This window comes from Tenebrio molitor, chromosome 9 (assembly GCF_963966145.1).
Source record: "Tenebrio molitor chromosome 9, icTenMoli1.1, whole genome shotgun sequence".
Lineage (NCBI taxonomy): Eukaryota > Metazoa > Arthropoda > Insecta > Coleoptera > Tenebrionidae > Tenebrio > Tenebrio molitor.
In genome coordinates, this window is record NC_091054.1 from 18,965,834 (window position 1) to 18,979,619 (window position 13,786).

Here is a 13,786-nt window from a genome sequence, read left to right on the forward strand (position 1 = left end):
AAGTACAAAATTGTAGAAGCAGTGACGAATGTTTTTTTCGGTAAATCCTAATCTAAAATAAAACTCTTCCTAAGTGCTGCACAGGCTTCAGTCCCAGAAGTATGTATAGAATTTTAAATGAAGGACAAGAACAAGGCTTATGGGAAACTTTAGCATCCATGACATATCCACAAATATTATTAATTTGGTTGAAGATTCGGATTCGGACTTGGAAAACAGCGACGATGACGAGGATGAGTAGCAAAATGCAAAATTATTTCATTGTTACGTTCAACTGCCTTTTCGTATTTGTGTAGTGCAACTTTGCTTTTTTCTTCAAAATAATTAAACACATTTAGTTTCACTATACTTTGAATTGGACCAGTTTTGACAGAACAAATGACGTGACCCATAACCTAACTTTTTAAAAGCCCAAATTCGCGGTAAAAAGATGGGTTCACAAGACAAAAGTTACTAAATTTAGTAACTCTAATTCGTCATTACAAAAGTGAATTGATTATAAATAAATTATTCATCCATCAACTTCTGGATTGAACTGAATTTACCACTTTAAATTTGTCCTACTGCCAATTATACCAGAAAAAAAATCTTTTAACAATTAAAAAAAAAATCGTAAAATTACGGGTACGGAATTTTGGCTGTCACTTGACATTCCAGTGAGTTGAGATGTAAAGCGGCCCTAATGTATTCGTAACCTCTCTTTCTGCTGTTATAGTTGTCCGTTTTCTCTAAAGTTATATTGGGGTGGTAAAATCATCCCATTGTGTAAAAGTTGATTTGTCTACAATAGGAAACATTTTGTGGTTGTTATACAAGACTTGTCATTTTGATGCTGACTGACTTACAAGAAAACGCGCTTCCTCATTTCGTGCAATCTTGGATCAGGGTTATTATCTGTACTTTATTGAAATAGGGTATTGGTAGCACGTTCACAACTATTTGAATGAAGAATGACACTGACAAATTTTTGGATGTCAATCATAATGACAATAAAGCATAGACTACATCCATTTTTTTTTTTAATTGACATGCAAGTGACGGCCAAAATTCCATGGCCGCAATTGTATATATTTATTGCAAATATTGTTGATGTAGCTAATTGTTAAAATTTCTTCATCCCCTATTTTCACAAGATTTTGGAGTCAAACGGAACCACATCAGGGGAATATGGTGGATGCGCTGGTGTGGTGCCATAGCGCAAACCGACTTTGTCTTCTTGAGGAGGTGGAGAATCAGCACGCTTCCATAGCTTTTACTGCTGTTTCGTCTCTCTTCCAACAAAATGTTAACCATAATTACAATAAGGTGATTCACGAATAGTGTGTGATTTAACGCCTTTATTCCTGCAAATAAATTATTACTCTCTCATATAGAATACTTCGCTGTTTTTCAATTTGAATAAAATTTTGTGATCAAAGTAATCCGAGAAAAATGAAACAATAGTGTCAACCAAATGTGTCAAAATATTTATTTATTTATTTATTTATTTATTTATTTATTTATTTATTTATTTATTTATTTATTTATTTATTTATTTATTTATTTATTTATTTATTTATTTATTTATTTATTTATTTATTTATTTATTTATTTATTTATTTATTTATTTATTTATTTATTTATTTATTTATTTATTTATTACGCTAACTACATCTTAAGCCTATTTAATATAATAAACATGGTAGACGTATCCACTTTCCGCTTAAAAGAAAAACTCAAACTTAAATTACAAACTTCTAATAATTTTATTTTAACTAACAATAACAATTTACCCTTACTTAAAGTCATTGAGGTACATGTTCCTCGCTAGCACTTTAAACTGTGATTGTGGGAGCATCAAATTTTCTAAAGTACAGGAGTTCCCTATTTTTGATAACCTGGACACCGGCGAATTTACTCCATAGGATGTTCTATTGAACGGAATAACAAACAGATCTCTTGATCTTAAACTTGTACAATTTTCGTAAAGGCTAATTTTACTTCCTAATTCAGGGCAGTCTACCAGACCATTCAATATCCCATGCAAAAAACTTACGTCCGCATAAATTCTGTGTGACTCCAGTGAGTTAAGTTGCAATATGTTCGCGATTTGAAAATAATCGTGCGTGATCCTTGGATTGGTCATTTTTAATTTTATAGCTACATATTGGAGAAATCTGTGTTGCACTATTTCTATTCTATTAATATGAATATCAAAAAACGGGCTCCAAATAGTTGACCCAAACATCAATATGGGTTTAACCAGCGCGTTATAAAGCGTAACCAACGTATCAAAACTCTTGAACTCAATGCTTTGTCTAATCCAAGTGAGCGTCTAGCTTTACTTACAGCATAGTCTATATGTTTCGTGAAGGTCAATTTATCATCGACAATTACCCCTAAGTCTCTAATACCCTTTCTAACATCGTACCGTTAATTTCGTAACTATATGTATAATATTTTAGTTCTAGATCTACCGAAACTTATGACTTTACATTTGGTGGCATTGAGGTCCATTTCATTTTCAGTATAAACCAGCTCCCTAATTTAGCGTCTGAAACGGTTCCAATGGCTCGAAAAATCTTACAGTCGTCAGCAAATAGCAATAATTTGGATCCGCGCAAAATTGTTTCAATGTCATTGATAAATACCGAAAATAGGAGAGGTCCCAGACGGGAACCGTGTGGTACCCCCGATGTCACCGACATCCGTTTCGAGATAAAATTTTTATATTTTATCTAATCCCGTGGGATAAATGACACTTATCCCACTCATTTGAGTGGAATAAGGAACTTCATTACCGGACGCATTTCATTACTCCACTCAGTGGGATAAGTGAGCTTCATTACCCCACTCAGTGGGATAAGTAAGTTATTATTCCACTGAGTGGTGTAATGAAACTGGCGGAAATAAATAAGACTTACCTTTTTTTTAATTCGGGGCGGTCTTAGATAAAATTTTGTACATAACACGTGGGCTAAAGCATATTACAGGAAACTCGTGTGATTACAGATGAACTCGGGCTAACGCCCTCGTCATCTGCAATCTTCACACTCGAATCCTATAATATTGCTTTTATCCCACTAATTGTGTAAATAACTATTACATATTGCCAGCGTCCTGACAAATAGTTGGATAACCATCCCGTTAATTCATTACATAACCCAATGTTTGCGAGCTTACAAACTAATTTCTGTATTGACACCTTATCAAACGCCTTGCTGAAATCGGTATACACTGCATCCACTCACAAATCCGTGTTGTTGTCTTGATATTACTGGATCAAATATTGGTGTAATTTTGTCTTTCAAAATAAACTCAAAAATCTTAGGAATAATATTTAGAACAGATATTGGTCTATAATTTTCGGCGTTAGATTTATTCCCCGGATTTGTGGATGCGTAATAATAATTATATTTTTGTAGATAAATCAGACACTATTCGTGAATCACCCTGTATACAGGGGCGCTATTAAGTATGAGTACAGTTGATTATTTTGAAAACCCTCTTGTAGTATTTCCGTGAAACTTGGTATATCCTTAGGGGGATTTAAATTCTATTTAAATGTATTTTTTTCAATTTTGTACCGTCATTTGTTTTTGAGATACAAGGCCAAATTGATTTTTTTTAAATGGGATGATGGGTCAAGTTTAACATTTTTGAAGAAAGCATTTTTTTTTTTAATTTAATGATATGTTACATGCATATTTTATTTTTGAAGAAAACTAAAAAAAAAATATACACATTTAACATTAAGTACTGGATAGAATTAAATATTTTCCAAATAATACAGCAATATTTTTTGAAATCAGGTACACTGTTACAGGTACTTAAAATCTATCGGCTAGATTTTTTTTTCATATTTCTGCTGTTATTTGTTTTTGATATTCAAGGCTACATTCGTTTTTAACGCATTTTAATAAAAAAAAAATACAAGAAAGCAAAAACAGGAAATATTTGTTTTATTCTACAAAAGGTGCTCAAAGTGGTCAAAATTATTGCACACAAGTTTAATATTGATTAATATGCAAGTGACAGATTACTAATGACAGCATTATCAGCCAAATTGGTTTAATTTTTTGAGAATTAAATTTTTGAAAATTTCTTTTTCAACTTTTAAAACAAACAAAGATATGCACGTATAACGGGTATTTTTTTAAAATTTGGCGTCGAAGTAGGCGTTGAACTGTCGATTGTGAACGCACTATACAGGTTACAGATCACGGATCAGCTGTTTAAAGCTTACGTTTTTACACAAGTGGTGCGCTCTCAATCGACTCTCCAACGCCTACTTCGACGCCAAATTTAAAAAAAACACCCTTTACTTCGTCCAGCGAGAGATTGGGAGATTTTAAATTGTATAGAATATAATTTCGGGACAAAAATGTTACTGCTTAAAGGATATACAGTGCATTTTTTTTAACTGTTGCCATAGGGAATTGCATGGTAAAACTTTTACCCCCTGTTAACTTTTGTTCTGATGAAAATATTCAAACCATATTTGGAACAAAGTTGGAAGATTTTTTAAACTATCGGATAGTTTACAATTCAATATCCTAAACTGTTGAAAAAGTTGTGAAAAAAATTTTTAAAGCGCGCCGGAATAATAGTACGTCGAGCGGTCGCCAGAATAGCGTCCCTGTCGGCTCAACTCAACCAGCACCTGACCAAATTCCATTACAGTGCGACACTTACAAAATAGTCGAAGAAAAAAAAACATTTCGAATTCCTTTGATAATTTCTGTTAATTTGTTAAATTATTTGTGCGTTAACGTTGTCACGTTTGGTTTTTTTATAAAGATATTTAATCATAGCCACGAGAATATCTCGCTATTTGATTTTTAAATGAAACTGACAAAAATCAAAAGTGGGGATAGGCAGTTGCTGGTTGAGCCGACAAGGACGCTGTTCTGGCGGCCGCTCGACGTACTATTATTCCGGCGTGGTACAAATATTTTTTTCACAACTTTTTCGACAGTTTAGGATATTGAATTGTAATCTATCCGATAGTTTAAAAAATCTTGCAACTTTGTTCCAAAAATGGTTTGAATATTTTCATCAGAACAAAAGTTAACAGGGGGTATAAGTTTTACCATGCAATTCCCTATGGCAACAGTTAAAAAAAATGCACTGTATTCCAAATTTTACATGCGCTAGGTACTACTTTCGCTACGTAGAATTTAGTGACTTTTTATGTCAACCAATCTCTGGCTGGACAAATTTTAACATTTCATTGATTTCAGAAAAAAATACTTTCTTCAAAAATGTTAAATGTGACCCATCATTCCATTTAAAACAATCAAGTTGGCCTTGGATCTCTAAAACAAATGACGGTACAAAATTGAAAAAAATACGCTTAAATTAGATTTAAATCCTCCTAAGGGTATACCAAGTTTCACGAAGATCATACAAAAGGTTTTTCAAATAATCAGTTGTACCCATACTTAATAGGGACCCTGTATGTAGCAATAATAAACTAGGCAAAAATAAATAGGAAATTCCACAATTTTTCTTAGAAAGTAAAATAATTGCCCCAATCCTCCCACGTATTCTTAAACACTAGACAAATTTAAAATGTTGCAGGTACTTGAAACATTAAATTTAATGTGTATATACAGGATCATTATAAATGATTGTCCCATCGCAGTTGGCGTTGAAAACCCACACAAATTTTGGATGTGCCGCTAGCCTCGCAACGTTAGACAAACTAGTAGACAGATTTCCACTATCGCCAGGAGCGCCACCTATCGGCGATACTAGTCTCACTCATGTTAGGAGGTTTGCGGCACATTCAACTACGTCACCAACAGCTACCGCTAATGAGACAATCATTAATAATGACTGTACATATGTTTCTAGCACATTTTATTACAAATTTTAAACTGTAATTATAAAAAATTCAAAAAAGGAAAGTTTATAACATTAGCTAGATGTCTAACCCGATTGCTTTGATTGCTTTTAAATAAGACATACACAAATCAAAAAATCATTAACCAGCTAACTTAATAAGTCGCTACGAGTACATGCAATTCTGTAATCAGTGTAGGCTCAAGGTTTGTGAGAGTGTAAATTTAGAAAATGTTTTCTGGTAATTTTCATTCTTGTAAAATACTTATTTATAGGTATAATACTAAAAAAACTGTTTTTAATCAGGACTGGAACTTCTTGTTTCGTCTAAGTGATTGTTCAAAATTAGATAAATTTGTCACGAAACATTGAAAGTTTATTAGCTTTAACATGGGCTTTTTGTTGTCTATCAGAACCACTTAAAACAAAACATAAATAGATTTTTCTAAAAATAACAACCAACCTCATCAAAATTAAATTATTTTATCGTTTGACTTCATTATTGGTTGTTTTTTAAATGGTTCATTGATTTTCTGTTTAATGTTGGGTATCGATACAAAAATTTGATCAAGAGTGCCTCGTCACAAATTCTCTTTATTTCGCCTGCGTTGTAAACGTTGTTCAAAAATCAAAAAAACATTGTGGTGCAAATAACAAATAACACACATTTTTCATGACATTTCCTATTACTTATCACAGTGACAGATAAGTCATTTGCACCAGAATGGTTTTTTGATTTTTGAACAGCGTTTAGCTTGCAGTTATGTTCATAACTGTTGTGTCACTGTTGTCAAATTTAACCTCCAATTTGTAATTTTTGTTGTAGTTTTATTAAGAAAGAGTGAAAAACATCTACTATCACAAGATGGTTTATTCAACTGGCATTTATAACAGACAACTGTAACATATTATGCCGGATGTACGTTTGTAAAATATTTCAAAGCATAAACCGTGCGATCAAGAATTACTTGGGGCGGCTATGACTTTGACAGTGTCAGATTTTTGGTATCTTTGCTAATTCAGCTAATAAACGTCAAATAACTGTCACTGTTAATCAAATTTTAACGCAAAAATAGTTTTTACTTCAGAACATTCAAAGATTCATCTTACTTTTGTAATGGTGTTTTCAATAACGGAGAATGGACATAGAGCACTGTTGTCTGTTTGGCTAGGTTTCGGCAAAAATTTCCAAATTTAAATTGAAACAGGTATATGCAACCAAAAATACAGAGCATCTGAATGTCTGAACCTCAGTCGATTTGGACACGTCTAAGGCTTCTTTGATATAAATAATTGTGGATCGCACGATACGATTGTTAATCGTTTATGGTTACATTTATTTCGTTCTTTTGAGTGATATCACAAGAAATATTCGATTCTCTCCAAAGTTAATATTTTTATTGCACTTGCTAACTAAAGCCGTTAAAGTTTTATGTGTTAGTAACCCTCGCGTGCACCACTAATAAAAACTGGAATTTACTTTGTCGAAAACATATTTCCCCAGTCTTAAAACTATCTCAACTTTCAAAAATATGAATATTTTACTTCGATTTATTGTGGTTGTTTTACAACAGACGTCGATTTTAGGCGTTTCGGTAAACATTTTGATTGACATCACTCTCACAAACACAGTTTCTGTTGAGCAAATATCTTTCAACTGATTCTGTTTAATCGATTTTAACTCAGTTGTTTCGTTGATTTGAAAATATTACTGAACACGAGGAGCTCTTCTTCTGGTTCTTAGTAGAAACCTCTTCCAAACTGATGGAGCAGTCTAAATGATTAAGTACATACATGCGGGAACCATTTTGTAAATGTGATTCACCGAAACACATCAACACGAGGAACTCATTTCCTTCGTTCACCTCAAGGAAAATTATTTCGAGTTGTTGGCGCCGAGAGTGCGCCATTTTAAAAATGAACTATCCAAGCACGGGAGCAGAACGGGTTTTGCTTAGTGGTAAAAATAAATTCCCTGAAGGAGGTATTATTAAAATCCTAATTTATTAAAATATAAATACGCTCGGTGGAAAATTAATATAATTAGAGTTGCAAATTCTAAAATTAATAACTCATATTAATGAAACTTTGGAAGGAGAGTATTTAATTACGTCAGTTTTAATTACTTCCTGGCATACAAATTTTAAATGAAAAACAGATTACGTTGATAATTGAAAAATCTCTTTTCATTTACTTTTAAAAATATTTCCAGATTGCCACTACGACTCTTTTCCAAAAAATAGGAAAACAGAGTGGTTTTGTTTGAAGTTATCAATTAAAAATTACTGTAAAGTGGAATCATGTCGGATAAAAATAATTCTTATCTTTGCATTTCTAAAAAGCAAGTGGGGAAATTTGGAGGATTTTATGTAGGTAAGTAAAATGGCCAGATTCCTTACTTTAAAATGATGCAATTATATTATTGCCTCAGTCATTAATTCTGTAATAACCTTTCGCAATAAAAGTATTTTCAAAATACTAAAGACTTGAATTAAGTCAAACAAAGAATCGCACTTAGAGCTTTCGATTGCGAAGAAAGTAACAAAAGTTACAGCTTCAAGGTAACTTGTTTCAATCCAAATGTCTTTCCCGGGGGCGATCGAAAAGCGAAGCAGTTTTACCGCCGTCGAGGAAATTCCACTTCGAATTAAAGTATTCACAATTGATGCGAATATTATCATGAAAATTTCGTCTGTTCATTTTCAATTAAAATCCACTCTCTTTTGCTATGCTAATTAAACAAAAATTAATGTTAAAAAAGAAGCAGTCCAAAGTATAATAAAAAGTAAAATATACATTTCTTGTCTATTTTGAGAACACATTTTTTAAGAGAATTTGTGATTGAAATTAAATGAGAAAAAGATAAATATTCCCTGTGAAGAAAGAATTACTCTTATTACCTAATTATTTGTGTCAACATGAATCGAACAAAAAATTTCAATTTCTTTCGATTGATAAATCACAAATAGAATGTCTAAAAAATTTAAAGACACTTCCTGCACATTACTAACAGGAAGCATAGATTATTTCAGAAAATGTTCAAGAAATTTTGTAAAAGTTTTTCCCTTTCTACCAATATCATAAGCAAATTGCCATTTATCTAAGAGTGATCAACAATTTTAGGTTCTTTATCTTAAAGAACACAGTGAAGTGTTTACGGATAAGAAACAGCATTAATAAACATTCTACAGGGTTATCCTAAATGATTGTAGTCGAAGTAGGCCATGCCCATGTTATTACATTTTTGCCGCTTTTTTATTTTTATTAAATTAACGATTGAATCCAGAAATATTGAGTTGTTTTGCACCCAATTTAACTCCCGTGTGTACTCACTTATTCACATCATTTTGATGTTTTTTTATGTGGAGCGGCAACCAGAAATTTTACATTGAGTTTTCACGCCTACTTCGACTACAATCATTTAGAATAACCCTGTATAAAGAATAAGTGAGACATAAATTAATGTGCCTAATTGAAAAAAATATCGAAAAGAAATTCAGACTGAGGACTCAATAATCCTCTGCAAACAAGATGCGAAAATAAGCTTCTCAATTTCAAATTCTGATAGTCATGTCAACACATCAGTTAATTTGACATTTATGATGTATTTATAAATGTCAAATTAAAAATAGGTCAGATCTGTCAATCTTCTGTGTCACAGTACTCACAGTGTCGCTGCAGAAGGCGAACATAACCTAACTTGTTTAAGGCATTATTCCTTTTAATTTTCGTTTAGGTATGTACGAGTAGTAAGTGCTGAATTTGATCATCGTAAATTTAGCACCTAGGACAGTCCCATTGTTTTTTGTGGTAAGTTGTACTTCTTCGTATTTAGATAAAAATTTATCGACAACTTCCACCCAATCGTTGAAAGACGGGCATATCAAAAGCGCAACAACAAAATTGCTTGAATGATAAATTTATTTTAAACGTAACAAATTGTTGTGAAGTTGTTTGCCCTGGTAAACCATGGAAGGAAAAATTCGGAATTTTTGTAACAATTTTCTTTAGTTCATTGAAAGTTTACGATGTTATTGACAACTTACAGGAAAAGTATTTGCTACACAAACCAAGCAAGCAAAAGAAGCCATAAATGTCTTGTGGGGCCCTCCTCGAGGGTAACGCAAGCGCCCTTACTTAAAATGTTCGACATGTTAGTTTTTGAAAAAATAGAATAACGCAAATCATTCAAAATGAATTCATTTTTCTCTAGAACTCCTTGCCATTTTTTCATTTTATTATAAATTTTTCTGCGATATTTTTATATTTTTTAACATAACATACTGCTGACACTCTCATCCAGATTCAACGGTATGTTATTATACGGGTATCTTAATAAGACACTCCGTAACAGAATTCGCGAATAAATAAAACAAAATCAGTGCGACTGTAATCCTTATCTAAAAACAGATTAAATGATAATGCTGATGATACAACATCAACATCGATTTAGTATTCAGTACTAATCGTTCCTCGGCGAGATTAACTTATTTTAAGGTAATAAAAATATCATTTTTCATATTCTACGATGATTACCAAACGAATTTAGATAATTTCCTTTGTCAGAAAAACTCAAACATGCAACTTTTCCGGTTCGCCTTTTCGCTCATAAATAATTCCATCTGACCTCCTACCTTCAGAGAATTTGTGTCCTCCGACAAAACATAAATGTGTTTACAACCGCACGCTCCTCTCGAGACGCTCTCAACAGTCCTTTTAAATTTGACAGACGACTTACAAGGACATCAAGATTTTTCCACCGATTGAGTAAATATTAATATTTTGCGTTTGTGCGCCCGACCGGCCTTTTAAAATTATTCAGGAGGCGATCTCTCAATTTTTTCCTTGCCGCAAGATATTGACTAAACTGGCTGTCAAGTTTCCATAATTAAATTTGTAGACGCTCAAGTGGCGAATTCGGGATCAGGAGAGCTGCGAAAAATGGACCAATCTATTATAGAGTCCTCTGCAAAAAAAATTCGAAAATAAGCTTGTCTGGAGTTGCTCTCTCGGTTTCTCAATTTCAAATTGTGATAGTTTTGTCAAAGCATTAGTTAATTTGACGTTGATGACGTATTTATAAATGTCACATTAAAAGTATGTAGGTCAAATCTGTCAATGCCATAGGTGAACATAACCTAACTTGTTCAATCTTTCCTTTAATTTTGGTTGTGTATAATCTATTAAGTACTGATTTTAATCTCCGGAAATTTTCTCCTGGACTGTCGAGTTGTTTTCTTGTCTCGAAGAGGAGTGATGATTTTCTTGTAGCAAAAAAGAAGTCGACAATCAAGGTGCAAAATTTGTTCGGAAAATCGAAACTGTCACGAAATATATTCGGCTAGAAAAACGCATTTTATATTTGACATTTAAAAATTTAGACAATTTACTTTAAAGTATCAAGAATGTACTTTGCTAGTTACTATGGAAACTAAACGGAGACAAGCGAAGCTCAATGAATAAATATCGCCATTGTTGTATTAGAGTGTTGTGTAGATCACAAAAAAATGTGCTTAAAACGATTAAGTGGAACCGTTGAATACTCGTAGTATTTCTCAGTTTTATAAGAAGTGAAGTGATGAAATTGACAAAGCAATCGAAGAAGACTTTTGTATGGAAGCAGTTCCGTGAATTTTGTAAGGAAAGCGACTAGATTTCATTTTATTTTTAAAAATAATTAAATTTTTTAATCGCTTTTCTTGGGTGATTCAAAATGGTTATGGATAAATATGGCAACTATGTACGAAAATTTATGTGGCAACTAGATAGGATGGAGTTGACATTTTTTGAGGCGTAATGGCATAAAAAAAATCAAATGCACACATATGAAATGTCATATAAATGTCAACTCTACCCCAACCACACAGTTGCCACATAAATTTTCGTACATAGTTGTCATATTTATCCACAACCATTTCGAATCACCTACTAGTTCTTCATGTTTTGAAGTGATTTACAGAAATCAGGGATATACTCGTAATGATTTCTATAAAATAATTGACTGTTCATATACCGTGCGATCAAATAAAAGCAGTACAGAGAAAGCCTTGGAATGTCTGACAATTGGTGCGATTCTGTTTTAAAATTTACCAATATTGCTATATAACAAGGTTGTAGTTGCTATGATATGAAGCTGTTGATTGGTTGGATCAATGCAAAATCAATGTTGTTCAATAACAATATTGCTAAATTTTGAACATAATCGCATTAAATATGTCTTGGATAACATATCTTGTAACCCCAATTTTTTTGTTTTGTTGATTTTTTTTTTCTTTTAATGTACCTACAGATATTTAGAAGAAAATTCTTTACGATACATCAACACTATCAAAAGGAAAAACTGTTTAGTGCGGACAAAATCTTTGCCTCCTTCGGTATCCGCAATATAGACGTTTCGCTGTATGATAGACAAGTTCTTAAAGATGCTGTTTGCATGAAGTGTCATTTTGAAGTCCTTTTCCAGATAAATAGCGTCAACAAAATCGACTTCGAACGTGAATTCCGCGATCGCCTTCTAGTTCTCACCATAAATAAGCCCCACCTCCCACCCATTTGATAGACATTTTACGAAAAGCGCCCCATCTCGTCGACGTAAACACACACCTTGCACGTGTCCCCTCATCCCCTCACAAGATTGATACGTCTGATCGTCGAAGGAAACGAACCGAATTCGAACGACACGGCCGCTGAATTATTGGACGAGGACGAAACGTAAGAGGGCCATTTTAGGGGTCCGCAGCTCCTCGGGGAGAAGAGATAAGGCCCCGCCGCCGCCGCCGCCGGGACTAGCGACATCGTCGCAATAAATAAAAATGGAAATTGAAAGCAACAACCGTACCTATTTCCATTCCGGGTTGTCGCATTGCGTGCCAACCTAGACAGAAAGGTGGCGCTAATTAGGCCGACCCCCTCGGCAAACTTTGATAAAAGGGGCCGCCAGCCAAACTCGCCTAATAGAGTCGGAGATTTAAGCCGCGAAACAGAGGAATTATTGCCGAGGTGGCGTGTCTTTCTCTTCAGCATTGGCCCCGGAGGAAATCGTTAGCTCGGTCCGCTTCCTGGGACCCCATTATCCTGCGACATCACGTGTGTGAATTAATTTTTCGTCGAGGACGAGTGGACCGGGTTGCGGCATGAAGGTTAATTTGCAAGAGCAGTTTCTTAAGACAAGAACCCAGAGGCGGGTCTAGAGAGTGGTGACCGCTGTTGTGCAAAAATTAATTTTGTCGTTCTGTACCTTTCCAAACGAGTTTAAAGCCAGATTATTTTATTGTTGAAGAAAGGGACGTGTTCAAATAATTTTTTTGTTCGACACTGTCAGAATTTGAGAATTTTCTCCAGTGTGAACGGATTTTGATAAATGTCACAACTTATCAAAACGAAACGTCAAGCTAATTTTAAAGATTTTAAGCGATTTGGAGCCTTTAAGTGGCTCGTCGAACAAAAAAACATTGTATTCAACTCGTTCATTTGTAAATTGGGCCTATTTTGGCACTCGTAGGCCCACTCATGCCAAAAAAGGCCCAACTTACACACAAACTCGTTAAATAAACTACTATTAACCATTAATAATTGAAAAAAAAAGGATTTGGTAAGCTGTTTATTACGAAACCATTTAGATTATCGCTGATTAGACCATTAGACCAGAAGCTGTCGCTATTGCTTCTTGAAACAATTTAAATTTTATTTGTAATAACTTATGAATTCTTATAATAATTTAGGAATTAATATCGCGGATTAAGGAACCGGGCATCTTAGTTTCAGGCCTGGAAAAGGAATTTGCAAGAATTAATTGGCTCAATAAAAGCCAACTGTTGTTTTGTTTGAGACTCAGCTAAGTCCCGTTTGCTGAAAACACTTGAGAGAGATCAGTCTGAGATTTTCTATTACAGATAACTAAATTAAATATTTTTAATTTACTCCGCTTCAGGTGTGCTCTCGATTGAAATATTAATCAATC

At 33.6% G+C, this 13,786-nt stretch overlaps 1 protein-coding gene across 2 annotated transcripts in view; it reads left to right on the plus strand.

Annotated features, from left to right (window-relative positions):
- The window catches only part of LOC138137612 (beta-1,4-galactosyltransferase galt-1), a 97,420-nt gene that overhangs the window by 7,467 nt on the left and 76,167 nt on the right, over positions 1–13,786 (plus strand). Inside the window, exon 1 of one of the 2 annotated variants that reach the window (XM_069057098.1) lies at positions 10,281–10,323. The exons of the other annotated variant lie outside the window; for it this stretch is intronic. The gene's annotated coding sequence lies outside the window, so the exon portion shown is untranslated. Of the gene's footprint in view, positions 1–10,280; positions 10,324–13,786 lie in introns of those variants that run through there. 2 annotated transcript variants of the gene reach the window in all.